Below are 15,973 nucleotides of genomic sequence, written 5' to 3'. Positions count from 1 at the left end.
ATTGTACTGAGTATGTAAGGCATAAACAATAACGATACATTAATGAAATTGAGGAATATCAAATGAAGAACAATTTGTGACTGACTGTCAGTTTTAATAGAAATAATGCATGCTTACTTACTTCATAAACATCATCATCATATCATGTATGCATATATATATATGTATAAGCTGCCCGACCATATAGGTACGATGTGATCATCATTATCCTGCGTCCAGGCCTCCCACGTCTGAGGTAACCATCTCATGCCGCCCACTAGTGGTATCTGCCCATGCCACCTAGACTTGGTGTATACGCTGCCCGCCTTAGCGGTGTCTGCCCGGCCATGTCGGTGAGGTATAAGATAATCATCATGTACTCATCATAATGTATGCATAAAAACTTGAAGACAACTATACTTTATCAAGGTGACATAAGGTCGTGAACCCCAAATTCTATTATGGAGCATTCATTAGCATTCTGCCTCACCTTGAAGGAATTAGCATATAAGGTGAGTGTATACAATAAACAACATCAATCAATCATAGTTAGAATCATTAGCTTTAGGATCTTTAGACTTAATTCATTATCATCACTATCATACTCATAACATATCTGGTTTCTCTATCTCATGTGAAGCTCTTTATAATGATAGGCTCATGATTGCCAGAATGTAAGAAAGTCATGGGAAAATAAGAGAATTCATGCCATTGGAGTCATTCCTTAGAAGAAAAGGACTATCCTCACATACCTTTTCGTTTAGCTATTCTATTGCTTGATCGTTCTCCTTCAACGCTCACGTTTCTACCTTCAAGCGAGTTTGTATTATCGTTAGCTAATCAACTACATGAACATGCTCAATTAAAGCTAGAGAAAATTAGGCAGCATTTCCTTTGTTTATAAAACTTTTCCCATATTACATATCAACTCCCAAACATCTATAATTACATTCACAACACCATAAGCAACAATCTTCATATACCTACATTATCCACATTTCACAATTTCACTTCAATTCATCCATAATCATGGTCATAGTACACTAGTACGTTTTCTCTCATATAATGCTTATCACATGTCCTTAATGTCTTTTATAAAATACTTATAATAACAACATATCAAGAGTTATGAATCATTTCAAACTACTACTCAAAAATGCCACTATTCTCACATTCATGACCCATTTCCTATCTCCTTCGACAATCCAAATCTTTCAACCTGTCAATACCTTAAACAACATGGAATGATCATAAAACTTACCTTAGATAGTGTGGGAATGAGCCTTGAGTGGAAATACTTCACTTGAGCCAAAACCCTAGTTCACTTCCAATGGGATTTCTTGACTTGGATGAACTCTAATGAGTTTCTTACACTTGATTTCCTTGGTTTGATGAAGTTGATCATAAATCTCTCTTGAGTTCTTGTGGAAGAAGGATGGAGAGCTTTCTAGAGAGTTCTTGAAGTGGAGTGAGAATATGAAATGAAATAAATGAGGTTGAGGTTCCTTATATCAATTTTAAAATCTGTCCCGACTCGGTTTCATGGACCAACATACGGTCTGTATCGTTTAATAGACCCTATGTCTGGCTGTATCTTTGGTAAAGTGAGCGCTATCATTTTGGGCAGAACATACGGCCTAACATACGGCCAGTATGTTTTATACGGCCCGTATGTTAGACCGTATATTGCCCAGCTTTCCGAATTTCGTTCTCATCGACTCGTTTGATCTCCAATCCTTATGGAACCTTCTTAACACTTGTTTAACACCTCCTTAACAATCTAAGGGATGATATAGCTCTTCTCCAAGACATTATTAAGTCATCAATAACTCATCACTCGTAAATCCTTTCCGATACATAACGTATACCTTGCCTTTCTTGGCAAACTTTCTTCTCTTACCTCGAATGTCTTTGAAATCTCAATTAGGATCCTCAAATGCTATTTCTTACTTATTGAAACATCGTATACTTCGTGCCCTTCGTTAATCTATCCACTGTACATTAACGGAAAACTTTCTGAGGTGTAACATTCTTCCTCCCTTTTAGAACATTCGTCCTCGAATGTTAAGTTCTCGGGAATTCTACGAAAATTTCGCCAGAGTTTCCCCTGTTGCATGGCACTACCATCCTGTCACAACAACCTATAATAACAATACCTCACAGGGCCACAACATAATAGCAATATAGTTTGGCCATACACGACACATATGCATAAAAAGAAAACATACATACCTCATAATCTTGATGTTTAATCTTGGATCTCTTCCGGGAGTTGGAATAAGTGCGGGTACTTGGACTTCATATTCTCTTCCGCTTCCCAAGTCTTTTCTTCTCGGTTGTTATTTCTCCATAAGACCTTAACTGAGGCTACCTCTTTATTTCTAAGTCTCCGTACTTGCCTATCTAACATGGTGACGGGTATTTCTTCATAAGCCAACCTTTCTGTCACTTCAACATCGTCCACTGGAACAATCCTCGTAGGATCTCCCATATATTTACGGAGCATTGAGACATGAAAAACCGGATGGACTGATTCAAGTTCCAAGGGTAGGTCCAATTTATAGGCTACTTGGCCCACCTTGCGGACAATCTTATAAGGTCCTATATGTCAAGGACTCAACTTCCCTTTCTTACCAAATCTCATCACTCCTTTCATTGGCGACACCTTTAAGAATACCCAGTCATCAACTTGAAATTCTAAGTCTCGTTGTCGGTTGTTTGCATAAGATTTCTGGCGACTTTGGGCTGTCAACAATCGATCTCGGATGACTTTGACCTTTTCCACTGCTTGTTGAATCAACTCAAGGCCTATTAATTATACTTCTTCTACTTCAAACCACCCAATTGGGGATCTACACTTCCTTCCATATTGATACGCTCAAATTACACCTATTAATGGTATAACGCGGACGTTGTCAAATATAGTAACCCAACAAGGTTGGGGTCGAATCTCACAGGGAATATGGTGTGAAAAGGTTACTAAAGTCGTAGGATTCTAAGTTCTAGGTCTAATGTCTTAATCCGATGATTTTGGTAAAAGTTGATTTTTCTATAACTAATTGCTATATACTTGCTTTGGTGGAAATTTATGGTAAAAGAAACTAAGGTTGTGTCCCCGTTAGATAGAGTGTATGGTCATGGGTATTGATCTTGATATACTTCTAATGGATCATTGTATGAATGCACTTAATCTTTATATGAATCTCTACTATTCCCCAATAAATAAAGATTATCTCTTTCTATGATTTTCCCAAATATAAGAAAGTAACTATGAAGAACGATTAATCATGCCAAGTAAATTCTTCTTATTCCTAAGTGAATTTATTAAACAAAGTTTAAAGCTTTGAGTCCTTGTTAGTTATTCTTACCAACCCTAATTATTTTCCCAAATAAATAAAGGTTTATGGCTTTAACCAATGTTTGCAACCATTAATTATGAATGAAGAATGAAGAATAACTAAACCCTAATAATTCATTATGTGTATATCAATCACAAACCCAATCACAAAACACCCATCATTGGGTTCACAACCCTAGTAAGGGAATTTAGCTACTCATGACAAAGAACAAGAAATAAGAAATTGACGAATTCATAATTGCTTAATTTTGAATAAAAGAGGAATTGATAATACTTGAATTGATGTTTGAACCTTAAAAAACTAGAGAGTATTTAATGTTCTAAGTCAAGAGACAAAAATATAATAACTAGTCACTATTCAAACCCTACAATGACTGCTTATAGGTTTTGAAAACATGAAAGTTACAGATTTGCACTTTGGTCCCGTCGATACGAAATACGGTTCGTAAAGTGAAATACAGACCGTAAATCAGTTTACGACCAAGTCATCCTTCCAGTTATGAGCAACTTCCGTCTTTTGAAATACTGACCGTAAAGTGGTTTACGGCCCGTAAACTGCCCAGTCGTCTTTCAACTTCCCAAACTCATACTTTCTGCCAAATGCTCGAATGGTTAAATACGTGTTGAAATACGGGACCGTAAACTGAAATACGGTCCGTAAACTGAGGTCGTAAATCACCATGTTCTCAGCCTTATTCTTTAATACGACCTTGGAATACGACCCGTATTTTAGAATACGGACCGTAAACTAAGTTTACGACCACTTCTGTACTTCCAACTGTTTTCATTCCAAATCTGCTCCGTTTCCTGAAAAACACTAAAAACCACGTAAAATCACATAGACTTGCTTAAAAACAAGTAAAACTTATAGCAGAAAAGCATCGATTTGTGGCGTAAAATCACGCCACATCAACACCCCCAACTTAAAGTCTTTGCTTGTCCTCAAGCAAGCCATACAAAACAATGACTCAATCTACCACCTAAATCTCATAGAATAACAATGTCTACATTGGTTTTGACTCTGAACTACTGGCATGCATGTTTTTCTTCAAAGGACCACCCCAACTTTCTATTTTAACGCAATATACACAACTCAAGAACGCTATGACTAACAATGAAGCTTCAATGCATGACATTACATTATCGAACATATTATGCTGCACACAAACACTACTTTAGACGGTCACTTTATTTTGCTCAATTCTCATCTTTATGCCCTCACATAGACCAAAGAATATCCCAACACACATATATACAACACGAATGGGACGAAGAAGAAAGAGAAAAGAAAAACACTCACACTCACAAAGAAATTCGTATCTACACATGCAAATACCATAGGCTTGCCCTTATTTTCTCTATTCTCAACCTAGGCTCGTTCGGTTGTGATCACACTAGGACTTGTTCTGGCTTGTAATGTAGGCTTAGGGACGGGTAGGATACTTTTTGGATATTAGTGACTCACCCTCCTTGAACACTACAAAATCTCTTCACCTTGATTCGCCTTTTTGCTTTCCAACCCCTTTATTTTCTTTTAAGTTTTCGACCTCGATGTGGTTTTATTCCTATCCATCTTGCAAATCTTTTTGTGTTAAATTTTTCTGATTTTTTTTCTTATATATATACGCAACTACCACATCGACTCTCTACTAGCAAACTCCACCACTCCCAACTTATGTTTTTAACATCTACTTCAGTTTTAATTAACCCCCAACTTAGGAATTTTGCCTCATCTATCTAGTAGCATCAAGGAGGGAACGGGCGCGAAGATGAATAAATTTCACAACAGGTGAGGTTTCATATTTGGCTAGCCAAGAACAAGGTCAAAAGGCTCAAAAAGGGATACTAGGGTTATTTGAAATTTTTGGTAAGACTTATTTAGGCAAAGTGACTATTTACACAAAGAAAGCCTAAGATCATTTCACAACCAAACTAACTTTCAGATTTCAAACAAGACCAACCAGGCAAGTTCTAGTTTATACATGCTTAAACAGAATTAAACTAACAACTCACACACACATTGGCATAAGGACAATTATTTTTACACTTGTGACTCCCTAAGTAGTCATTTATCACACACAATACCCCAATAATTCCAATGTCATATAAAGAATCAATCATGTCAACCAACAACTGTTCTAAGTATGCATTTTTCAAATTTTCAAGGGGTCCAAAATTTCCAACAAACCATAACACATGCCATCAGTTCCAAAGTAACACCAACTAAGTCAAAATTACATTACTCAATCTAAGCAACATCCTAAACATGCCAGTTTCAACAAAATAAACTCCCCTCAGGAAAGAACTCTGGCATAGAAAAGCCGTGGGGATTCCTAAACACATATTTACACTACACTACTTTCAAATAGGCCCACCCCCAACTAAAGAATCAAGCACTATCCCAGTGCTTCACTTATTAGAACGAGGGGAAAAAGAAGTGGTACCTTGGTGCCTTTGGTGCTGTGCGAAACTCATGACTGGCCCGCTGCATCCGGCGGTTGACTCGTGGATTCTCCCGGTTGGCGCTGCGGCTCAACCAACTACTGAAGGATTGCCTGCTACAGTTCCTTCTTCTCTGTCTTCTTCAATATCTTGTCCAACTCCTCTGGGTCCTCAGATGGCTCACGGACCCTCTTTCCTATATCGCGAACAAAAGGTTCGGCATCCTCCACCTCCTTCTTAGAATCCAGCAGATCCAACACATTAAACGTATTAGGAAAAATGGCACATGGTGCTGGCATTGGTGCGGCTACCATACCTTGCACTTTGAGTGCCTCAAGCTCCTTCTTCAGCTTCTCCAACTCACTCCTCAATGAGCTAGACTCCCCACCGAGTGTGGTCTGCTCTCGAGTTAACAATTTCGCCTCAAAACTGTCCAGTCTAGCCTGATACACTTCGCACTTTTTCTCAAACTCTGCACGAATTTCTGTGGTCGCCTCTGTAACCAACTGCTGCACTATTTTCACCACTTTCGGCTTAAATTGTTGCAAGATTTTTCCTACTTGCCTTTCAGTCCTCACTGATTTAACTGCAATCTGGCTGTAGTTAGCATGGCTGAAGTGCAGCAACTCCAGCTCTGGATCAGCAGGTCGGCTGTCGCAGCGGCAGTGGTAGACCCCGAAGGAGGGCCCTGTGTGGCCGAAGGTGGTGGAGGTCGTCTTGCCTCAGAAACACCCAGCGTGGCTGCAAAAGACGGTGTATCGCCAGTATCTGGGACACATGTAGTGGGAACATTAGTCTCAGTAGCAGCAACACCAATCTCGGACTCTACTGGGTCAGTCCCATAAGCATGGCTCGAATTCAACTCTAGCTGAGTGTTGTCGTCATCACCGAACTGATTTGCCTCTTGGTCCTTCGTGCTTTTGACCTTATTCTTCCTCCAATCTTCCATACGAGCAGCTATGATGGTGCCGTCCCATTCTGGAAGCTGAAATATCCTCGCCCGTCTACACAATTCTGTGATCAGACACGGAAATACCATGTTCTAGTTAGGCTTGTGGGCCCGCACATGCTGCTCCTCAGCTATTAGCTCCCCAATATTCATCGGGTACCATGACATCAACGAGGCAATAGTGATTGCCTGACTGGTGGAGAGGGTATTGTCTCCCTGGGTTAGAGTGATTCTGTACCGAAGCAGCGTCCACCAAAACTTAGCCTCCGTGGACAAACAACTTTTAGCAATCTTAACTCTCCCATCATTAGTCCATTTTTGCTGATGTAGCTCAGATGTGATAGTCGCAGCCGTCCATTCCCTCACAGATTTCTTGTCTTTCCTGTCTCATTTGTCTAGGAACAGGCTCAAATCAGTGGGAGCCACAAAGTCATTACCAAACAGGACTCTGTTGATGGCTTTGGAGGAAATGTTAACAAGTGAGTTCTGGACGGTCACATTCTCCAGAATAGGTATCTCATACCAAGCACGACTCGGCTTCTTCATTAATATCAAAACAGCCCCATATGATGCATAGAACTCCCGCACAATGTGCGGGGCATAATCTCATGGCTCATGAGTGAACACATCTAGCTTGTACATTTTGATAGAGTCATCCAACTGTGGATGAGCCGAGATACCATCGAAAATTAATCGCCGCTCCTCAAATATCTTCTGCTGCGGCTGTCCCCCAGCTTCTGTCCCAGGCATCCATTGATCATACAGTGTCTTTGACCCTTTGACCGAGAACCGAAGTTTTTCTTCCTCCAGCCGTTTGGTCCTGACGGCCAGTTTACGACCCTTTGGAGGCGTACCATCATCCGGATCATTACCATCACTAGGCCCTGCTGAGTCACTCTCCTGATCCGTTCGGTAGGCTGCCCTCCTGCTTGATACTTCCGCGTCAGAATCCCCCTCTTCAGACTGGGAGGCTTTCGACGCAGACTTGGACGGGGTCATAGGTGGGGGATGTGATGGCCTTGCCGATGTGCCTTGTGTGGGGGCCCCCCTGACCTTTGGTGGCGGTATAACCTCTGCGTGCTCGGATCCTGATTGTTCCCCTTCCGAATTGGGGGTTTCATCTATCAAGCTCGATTCCGAGCGCCCTTTCTTTCTTGTGCTAGTGCTTTTGGCCCCCGCTTTCTTTGCATTCCTTTTCTGACCCATTCCTGCAAAAGACACATCATATTAGCTACCATGGAACATCCAATCAAAAATAAGACAAATTGACTCTGCACAAAAACTGTGTTCTGTCTGTGATCGTAAACTCAAAAGACGGACCGTAAACTGAAATACGGTCCGTAAAGTATGATCGTAAACTGCTCATTTTCTTGGAGAACATTCTGTCCCTTCGCGACATGCTTAAATACGGACCGTAAACTGAAATACGGTCTGTAAAGTATGATCGTGTTTCGCATCACAGACCTAGAACAGGTTTTGCTTCCCGGATTTCATTACACATCTCGGTTTCACATTGTTTTGGGGATTAGGTTACTCAGACTTCACCTAATTTTCTACCAATTTTTCATAATTCCCTCAAGAGTCAAGCTATTGGTGGGCAGACCAAAACTTCAAATTCATGGAATTTTTAAAGTATGGAATGCCCTCCAACCCATTTGGGTTTTATTACAACCTCCCAAGAGAATTAAAAGAAATTAACATATCTATCCCCTCACAAGATCATTAACCAAGGTAAGCAAATACTTAATTTCACAAAACCTAGCCTAATCCATACTTACCATCAAGTTCAAACTCACTGTTGGAAAATAAGAGTAGAGAATGTCAAACATACATTTTTATTATGAACCAATAGATCACAATCAACAAAGACTTGGAGAACACAACTTCAATCACAACCAACTTTAAACCTAGGGCAGAGAGATTACGAATTTTGGTGAGAGTGGGTTTGTTTTTGGGTGTGAGTTGTGTATTTATGGAGTTTAGAAAAATGGAAGATGATGGGTTATGGTGGGAAATCGTGGGAATGAGGGGAGTTAAGGAGGGAACGTTACTGGAGGGGGAGTTAAGGAGGGAACGTTACTGGAGGGGGAGTTAAGGAGGGACCGTTAAGTTGGGGTTCAGTCCTTTGATTTCGATCACTGCCCTTTGTTATATTTAAATCGTCCCCCTTTTGTTTTTTTTTTATTCTAAATACGGTCCGTAAAGTGATTTACGACCCGTATTTAGAGATGTTGATATGGGCAGTACACTGTATTGTCTCATGAAAGATTACGATCAGAATTACGGACCGTATTGTGAAATACGGTCCGTCCTCCGTGGTCGTAAACTATCATGTTACATTACAGTGCTTACTGTTTTGTGACATTGTTAAATATGCCCCAGTTTACGAGCCGTAAACTGAAATACGGTCCGTAAACTGCAGGCGTATTTTGCAATGTTGCGAAACAGTCTCTTACTACTTAACTTACCTGCTATTCAGCAATATTTTCTGCAATATATTCCTGCACCAAAACAATGATTACCCTATATGTTGTAAAAAAAACAAACTAAAAATAAACATTACACTTGGGTTGCCTCCCAAGAAGCGCTTAATTTAATGTCGCGGCACGACGGTGGTGACCATTCACTCCTTATCTTGGTACACCAGATCATTGTTCGTTCCGAGGTGCTTCAACCTGTAGCGATCAACAACCCTATCCTCCGAAACCATTTCGTGATAGTGCTTCAATCTCTGCCCATTCACCTTAAATGTCTGAGTTCCATCTCCGGACTTTAACTCGATTGCTCCATGGGGTGAAACACCTACCACCTCAAACAGACCAGACCACCTTGATTTAAGCTTACCAGGCAGCAACTTCAACCGAGAGTTAAACAACAATACAGGGTCACCCTTGTAGAACTCTCGCTTCAGGATCTTCTTGGCATGGTATTGCTTCATCCTTTCTTTATAAAGTGCTGCACTCTCATATTCCTGGTACCGAAACTCATCCATCTCATTTAGTTGAAACAACCTGAGCTTGGTTGCTTCCTCCCAATCCATATTCAGTTTCTTCAGCGCCCACATAGCCTTGTGCTCAAGTTCAATCGGCAAGTGACAAGCTTTTCCGAATACAAGCTTGAAGGGTGAAGTCCTAATCGGAGTCTTGAAAGCAGTCCGCTATGCCCATAGAGCATCATCGAGCTTGCGGGCCTAATTAGTTTTATTTGCATTCACTGTTTTTGCTAGAATACTCTTGATCTCCCTATTGGACACTTCAACCTGTCCACTTGTCTGAGGGTGATAAGGCTTTGCCACCCTATGTTTTACACCATATTTCTCCATCAGTCCCGCGAAAGCTCTATTACAAAAGTGGGATCCACTATCGCTGATTATAGCCCTAGGAGTACTAAAACGAGTAAATATGTTCTTCTTGAGGAACCCCATAACACTCTTGGCCTCATTATTAGGTAAAGCCACCACTTTTACCCATTTTGACACATAGTCCACAGCAACCAAGATGTATTTCATGCCACCTGAACTCACAAAGGGTCCCATAAAGTCAATCCCCCAGACATCGAACACTTCTACCTCCATAACAAAATTCATAGGCATCTCTTGCCTTTTGCCGATATTCCCTTGCCTCTGACATTGATCACAGGACTGCACCAACAGATTAGCATCATGAAAAATAGTCGGCCAGTAATAGCCGCACTCAAGTGCCTTAGCCGCAGTCCGGTTTCCGCTATGATGACCCCCAACAGGAGAGTCATGGCACGCCTTTAGAATCGCCATCACTTCACTTTCCGGAACACAACGCCGAATGATGTTGTCAGCGCATATTCGGAACAAATAAGGCTCGTCCCAATAGTACTGTCGAGCATCCCGCAAGAATTTCTTCTTTTGGTAGGCTTTGATATCTTCTGGAACTATGCCTGTTACCAAATAATTGGCAATGTCAGCATACCACGGTGCCACCTCATTTGACACAGCCAACACCCTCTCATCCGAAAAAGCATCATCTATATCAAGCTCATCAGAAGGTCTCCCAGCCTCTTCAAGCCGAGAAAGATGGTCAGCAACCTGGTTTTCATTGCCCTTGCGGTCCTTCGCCTCAAAATCAAACTCTTGCAGCAATAGCACCCATCTGATCAGTCGCGGCTTTGCTTCCTTCTTTTCCATGAGGTATCTCAAGGATGCATGATCAGTGTAAACCACTACTTTGGACCCCAAAAAGTAGGCCCGAAAATTCTCAAAAGCAAACACAATGGCAAGCAGCTCTTGCTCCGTCACTGTGTAATTCATCTGAGCAGCATTCAGTGTTCTGCTTGCATAATAGATCGGGTGCATGATTTTATTGTGCCTCTGCCCAAGCACAACACCTATTGCGAAACTACTAGCATCACACATCAGTTCAAATGGCAAGGACCAGTCAGGAGCAACAATAATAGGAGCAGTAATGAGACGCTCTTTTAACTCCTCAAACGCCTTTTGGCACTTATCATCAAACACAAATTTAGCCTCTTTTTTAAGAAGCTTGCACATTGGATTGGCAATCTTGGAGAAATCTTTGATGAAGCGCCTGTAGAATCCAGCATGTCCCAAGAAACTTCGGACACCTTTGACTGAGATAGGTGGTGGAAGTTTTGTAATCACATCAATTTTGGCTTGATCGACCTCGATTCTTTTTTCATAGATTTTGTGACCAAGGACGATTCCTTCCTTCACCATAAAATGGCACTTCTCACAATTTAGCACCAGATTGGTCCCCTCACACCTTTTTAGCACTTGACCCAGATGGCCAAGACAATCTTCAAATGAATCGCCCACCACGGAAAAGTCATCCATGAACACTTCCAAGAAATCCTCTACCATGTCGGAGAAGATTGACATCATGCACCTCTGAAAAGTGGCTGGCGTATTACACAAACCAAAAGGCATCCGGCTGAATGCAAATGTCCCATAAGGATAGGTAAAGGTGGTCTTCTCCTGATCTTCCAAGCAATATTGATCTGATTGTAGCCCGAATAACCATAAAGGAAGCAATAGTAGGAACGCCCTGCTAGCCTATCAAGCATCTGATCAATGAAGGGTATAAGGAAGTGGTCCTTGCAAGTGGCTGTTTTGAGCTTGCGATAGTCCATGCAAACTCTCCATCCGGTGACAGTTCTGGTCGGGATCAACTCATTCTTTGCATTCGGCACAACAGTGATGCCGCCCTTCTTAGGAACACATTGGACAGGGCTCACCCATTTACTATCCGCAATTGGGTAAGCCATGCCCGCATCCAACCATTTGATGATCTCTTTCTTGACGACCTCTTGCATATTCTCGTTCAGTCGCCTCTGATGCTCTACACTCGGTTTGCTATCCTCCTCCAACTGGATTTTGTGCTCACAGATCCCAGATGGAATACCTCGAATGTCTGCTATGGTCTAACCAATGGCACGCCTATACTCCCTCAACACCTCCAAAAGCTGTAAAATCTGTTCTTCAGTCAATAAGGCTGAAACAATCACGGGTAATGTGTTGTCTGCACCAAGGAACTCATATTTCAAATGTGATGGGAGCTGCTTAAGCTCCAACTTAGGCGGCTCAATGATCGAAGGATTTGCTGGAGGAGTTGTTATATTTTTCAGATCAAGATTTAGCTTCTTTGGGTGGTATGAATATGAGCCCAACCCAACAAGTGAATTAACTGTCTCCACATAGCCTTCCATGCCTTCAGCATCAAAATTCATAAGAATACTAGCTAGAGCTTCACCCAAACTTTCTTCTTCCATCTTGAACTCCACTGCTTAATCAACAACATTAAACGAATCAATTACCAAAATACTCTCATAAGCACTTGGTAACTTCATCCCTTTGCTAGCCTGAAAAGTCACTTCTTCATTGTTGACTCGGAACTTGATTTCATTTTTCTCCAAATCCATCAGAGCCCTCCCTGTATCAAGGAAATGTCTCCCCATAATGATAGGAATGTCCCGATCAACAGCACAGTCAAGAATCACAAAATCAGCGGGCAACATAAAATCACCAGCCCGCACAATTATATCATCAACCACCCCAACAGGTCTTTTGATAGACCTATCAACCATTTGCAATCTCATAATAGTCGGTCTTGGCATCCCCAAACCTGATTGTTTATATATAGCAAGGGGCATCAAATTAATACTCTCCCCATTATCACACAAAGCCCGAGCAAAATCATGGTGCCCAATAGAACAAGGAATGGTAAACGCCCCAGGATCTCCCTTTTTCTGAACAGTTTTATTTGAAATGATGGAACTCACAGTGTGAGTCAAACTTACGGTTTCATGTTGCACCATTTTCTTCTTGGTCAGCAGATCCTTCAAATATTTAGCAAAACTGGGCATCTCCTTGACAGCTTCCAAGAAGAGAAAATTCAGAGATAACTGCTTCAACTGATCATAAAACTTCTCGAACTTAGCATCTTCCTTCTTCTTTACCAACCTCTGAGGAAAGGGAGGTTTAGATTTGAAAAGCTGTGTCAAAGGGCGGAGAGCCCCTTTTACAACCTGATTGCTTGTCTTATCAGCTTTCTTCACCATCTCTGGAATATCAGCAACCTTCTTGTCAGTAGGATTCTCATCAGCAATAATAGGTGCTTTAGACTGCACCTCATCTTCTTCATCTATCGGCTCAAGATTAATCACCTTCTCAGCAGCCCCCTGGAGTGTTTTACCACTTCTAGTAGTGATGGCAAACACACGGTCTAAACCGTCTCCCCCATTCTTGGGATTTTGAATAGTGTCACTCGGAAGTCCTCCCTTTTTAGGAGGGTTCTGCTCTCTAGAAATATCCCTCATCTGTGACTCAAGCTTCTGAATAGCCGCTGTATGGGAACCCACTGTTTCTGTCAGCCCAGATAAAGTCCTTTCAGACTTAGATTGATTTGTCAGAATCTTCTCAAGCATTGCTTCAACCTTCGAACTACCTTGCTCTGTTGACTGCCCTTTCGGTGGTATATAAGGATTGGAACTCTAGTTCCCGAAATTGTTGCTATTGTTGTAGCTCTCTTCGTTCACACCACCATAATTATTGTTGTAGTTCTCAGAGTTGTTGTAAGCACCTTGACCTTGCTGAGGTCTCCATTGATTCTGATTCTGATAGCCACCTTGGTAATTCTGTCTTTGTAACCCCCTTGAGAGTTATAACATAATTAGCATCTTCAACCTGCATAGGTGGCCCATCATGGAACGGACCATCTTGAGCATGGTACATCCCTTTTGGAAAAATTGTATCATCCTCACAAACATTTACCTTCTTGATTTGAGATTCATCAAACTTCTTAGTTAGCAAGGAAATATTTGTTGCAAGTTCTGCCAATGTTTGCTGGGTGTCTTGATTCTCCTTCACTATATTCTGGGTCATAGCACGACCATACGGTACCACATCAGCAGTTTTTGAGTGCCAAGCCTGATTATGAGTCATCAGCTTGTTAAGTATGGTGGTCACTCGTCGATAAATTTTGTTCATGAAACAACCACCAGCTGCATTATTAGCAACTGACTGCGTCACTGGGTCTAGCCCTCAGTAGAACTTCTCCATTAATATTTGCTCTAGAAAACCATGATTTGGGCTCTTCTGTAAATACTCCTTGAATCTCTCCCAGGCTTCATATAGTTGTTCCCCCGATCGCTGCTTGAATTCATACATCTTGTCACGAATTTCAGCCTTCTTGCTAGGGGGTACCACTTTGTGAGAAAAGCAGTCACCATCTCTGCCATGAAGTAATCGAATTTCTGGGCAGCTTCTCGAACCATGTTCTTGCTTCTCCAGCTAAGGAATATTTGAATAACCTTAACCGAATAGCATCTTGTGGAATGTTGTTCTGGATGTGATTCGCACACACATCCACAAAATTATGCAAATGACATTAAGGGTCATTCTCGGTAGAGTTCCGAAAGTATCCCTCAAGTTTCAACAACTGGTATAGAGAGGAGTCAATTTTCACAGTTGCAGCTCCAACTCGAGGCTGAACAATAGCAGATGCATAGTCCTCCTCTGGAACAAGATCAGCGAAAATATTCTCATCATCTGATTCATTTGCCTGATTGTTCAACCGATTCCCCTGGTTACCAGCACGTTGATTTTGCTGATTTTGATTCATGTTCACCTGGTTTACACAGAGTAGCAAACAAGGTGTGATGGAATAAGCAAAAGACTTCAATCAAAGCAAATACTATTTAGTAATTTCAAAATCGTATTCCCCGGCAACGGCGCCAAAATTTGATACGCTCAAATTACACCTATTAATGGTATAACGCGGACGTTGTCAAATATAGTAACCCAACAAGGTTGGGGTCGAATCCCACAGGGAATATGGTGTGAAAAGGTTACTAAATTTGTAGGATGCTAAGTTCTAGGTCCAATGTCTTAATCCGATGATTTTGATAAAAGTTGGTTTTTCTATAACTAATTGATATATACTTGCTTTGGTGGAAATTTATGGTAAAAGAAACTAAGGTTGTGTCCCCGTTAAATAGAGTGTATGATCATGGGTATTGATCGTACTATACTTCTAATGGATCATTGTATGAATGCACTAAATCTCTCTATGAATCTCTACTATTCCCCAATAAATAAAGATTATCTCTTTCTATGATTTTCCCAAATATAAGAAAGTAACTATGAAGAACGATTAATCATGCCAAGTAAATTCTTCTTATTCCTAAGTGAATTTATTAAACAAAGTTTAAAGCTTTGAGTCCTTGTTAGTTATTCTTACCAACCCTAATTATTTTCCCAAATAAATAAAGGTTTATGGCTTTAATCAATGTTTGCAACCATTAATTATGAATGAAGAATGAAGAATAACTAAACCCTAATAATCCATTACGTGTATATCAATCACAAACTCAATCACAAAACACCCATCATTGGGTTCCCTAGTAAGGGAATTTAGCTACTCATGACAAAGAACAAGAAATAAGAAATTGACGAATTCATAATTGCTTACTTTGGAATAAAAGAGGAATTGATAATACTTGAATTGATGTTTGAACCTTCAAAAACTAGAGAGTATTTAATGTTCTAAGTCAAGAGACAAAAATATAATAACTGGTCACTATTCAAACCTTACAATGACTACTTATACGTTTTGAAAACATGAAAGTTACAGATTTGCACTTTGGTCCCTTCAATACGAAATACTGTCCGTAAAGTGAAATACGGACCGTAAATCAGTTTACGACCAAGTCGTCCTTCCAGTTGTGAGCAACTTTCGTCTTTTGAAATACGGACC

At 40.9% G+C, this 15,973-nt stretch overlaps 1 non-coding gene across 1 annotated transcript; it reads left to right on the top strand.

The window, feature by feature from the left end:
• Positions 1–14,293: 14,293 nt before the first annotated feature.
• LOC132604740 (small nucleolar RNA R71) lies at positions 14,294–14,399 on the top strand. Its single transcript, XR_009568843.1, has one exon. It is a non-coding gene; the product is annotated as a small nucleolar RNA R71 (small nucleolar RNA).
• Positions 14,400–15,973: the final 1,574 nt, after the last annotated feature.

The sequence above is a fragment of the Lycium barbarum genome, chromosome 7, assembly GCF_019175385.1.
Source record: "Lycium barbarum isolate Lr01 chromosome 7, ASM1917538v2, whole genome shotgun sequence".
NCBI classification, from domain to species: domain Eukaryota; kingdom Viridiplantae; phylum Streptophyta; class Magnoliopsida; order Solanales; family Solanaceae; genus Lycium; species Lycium barbarum.
This window is presented reverse-complemented; position numbering and strand designations above follow the sequence as displayed.